Raw genomic sequence first — 2,625 nt, forward strand, 5'->3', positions numbered from 1 at the left:
CAGACACAGACACACACGCACGCACCGCACACACACACACACACACACACACACACACACACTGTAACTCAGTCTGTCTGATGACACATACACACTGTCACACATCCCTGCAGCCCAACTCCCGACACAAATAAAAATTGTGTCCATTTTGTCAGCCAATACCTTCAATGTCTCTCCGAGCTGAGGAATGAAAATCAATCATGTACATAAAAATGTTGTGTGTTTTATCAGGTTTTAAAACATGCACAATTGATTTCTGTGTGATGTGTAATGGGGGAGATTTCTGATAAATCAATCCCCACATTAAGTAATTAATTCCTTACTTAATGTTCTTCCTGACATAAACACCTGCCTGCATGTTTGTTTTTAATGCTGTACGTTCTATTAACTCATTCACACAGAACCTGCAACGTTTAAGCTCACTGTACGGATCAAATGACCGGCCATGACGTGGAGCTCGTATTAAATGTTAACAACCCCTGGTTGGCCTCAGGCAACACAATAGTTTTAGCGACAACATGTAAAATAGTGCTCCAGTAATATTTAAACAAGCTCACTACAGTTTATATCAGATCTTTTCAGCCATCCAGGGTGGAGTGTGGTAGATGGTCTGGAACAGATAGCTGGTTATGCATCTGTAAAATGATATTAATATAAAATAGTCAGAATTATTGAATATTATATGTTTCTTCCTTCTGGCGATTGGACATTAATGGACCTCATACAATAGAGGTTGTAGCAGTTGCATTGCTAGCACCCCTGCAAACAAGTTTAGGCATCACTGACTTCCCATCTGAAATCTGAGTGCCTGCTTCCATATTTCTCAGACTGTTCCAAAACAAAGTCCAGTTTTGTTATAAAAAATTTAGTCGAATTTAGCCATGGTTGCAATGTAAGGTCAGTTTTTGGCAGCAGAATAGAAGCTCTGTTTCAGTGTTGAGTTACAAGATAAGTCTGGTCCTATTCTATATTTTTCTTATTGTCAACAAATCTCATTAAAGGCCAAAACCAGCAATGATTGTGTTATCTGTGCCAGATTTAGTCCTCTGTGCAATCAAGCTCTGTTGTTATCCAAAAACTATTCAAAACACATTAATGAGTCACTGATAGAAACAGAAAACTGAGCTAAAAACTGTTTGTGTAAGAAGATGTAAACAAATCAGCATTAGCAATTTTTTTTCAGAAATTAAGCGTTGATAGGTCTGTCATTACTTTGCTGTCAATTCTTTTGCACTGCCCTGAGAAAGAAGGTGTAGAATGACGAAGTGCTGATAGATAGATGTGGTCGGGGACTTCTGTTTCTGTGCGACCTCTGACCCCCTGCCCTGCCTCCCTGTCTGCAGCAGTTCAGCAGCAGCCTGCGGATGATGGAAACAGTTGCACACACAAAAAAATGTGTGTCTTAGAGCTCGGATGTGAGACAGATTCATGCAAACATCCAGATGCAAATAAAAACTCTCTTGGGTTCCTGGTCCGGTCTTTGAGGTTGCTGTTGGTAGAGAGATCAGGTCTAAAGGTGTGTGTGTGTGTGTGTGCTCGAGGATTAGTTCACAAGCAGACAGCCTGTCCCTGAACCCTCAGTCCTCCCACTGTGACCTGCTGACCCACCCTCCCTCCTGCACAGCAACCTGGACTCTGATAAACCCTCACAGCTCCACACTGCCGGATCACCAGAGAGGCAGATTTAAGAGTCTGATATTCAGACTTAATGGCCATTTCATGACCACCCCATTATTCAGACACAGTAAGTGATAACAATCATGAGTTGTCACGATATAAAAATATAACAGATGAATCAGAGTATTTGTCCGTTGTTTTCACTTCAGAGAGCACTATTATTGTTAACATGAAGGCAAATAATTCAGAGAATCACATATATATACTCCTCAACATATAGAAACTATGTTATCCTTTTAGTAGCAGCCTCCTTGGCCGGCTGAGAACTCTGAAAAACACACTGGATGAGTCAACAGATCCTGTTTATGCCGTGAGTTTACTGCCTGTTTGCCGTATCTGAATTTGCACACAACTCGACTTCAACTTTATGCAAACTCAGATCAAACTGTAAAACTAGGGAGATCAAATAGGAATCAAGATTGTGTTACTGCTTTGCCTCTTACTGTTTAGCTGTAAAGGTTTCTAGGCTGGCCACCATGTTGAAAACAGCAGATCCTAAACCAGGCACCACCAAACCAGCAGTTTCATCACCAACCAGCCGGTGCGTTCAGATGTGTCCTCGCCAGATTCTGTGTGTCTGCACCATAAGGCTGTGGAGGTTTGGGATGCTGGATGGGTGTACAGTCAGTGCATTATACTTTAATGCAGAGACTGGAGTTTGCATCACAGTTCTGCAAGTGCTTTAGTTGCATGACCTTAACCATAAGTTAACTTTCCTTAACTAAAATCTTAACCATCCCTTGTTGTCAGTGTGTAGATCTTATAGAAAAAGAGAATTTCAAAATGTTACAGTACAAAACAAATAAACAAACTTTACCATTGAATGTAATGCAGGATTTTGCAGAATTTGATAAATACATCAATAATATCCTGATTTTAACACAGTTTGGTAACAGTTCAACTGCTGAAGTTCTCAAACAGACTTTTGAGATTGGAGTGAAAACAGTT

The sequence above is a fragment of the Morone saxatilis genome, unplaced genomic scaffold (genome assembly GCF_004916995.1).
Source record: "Morone saxatilis isolate NCDOM2014 unplaced genomic scaffold, NCSU_SB_2.0 Contig24, whole genome shotgun sequence".
Classification (NCBI taxonomy): domain Eukaryota; kingdom Metazoa; phylum Chordata; class Actinopteri; family Moronidae; genus Morone; species Morone saxatilis.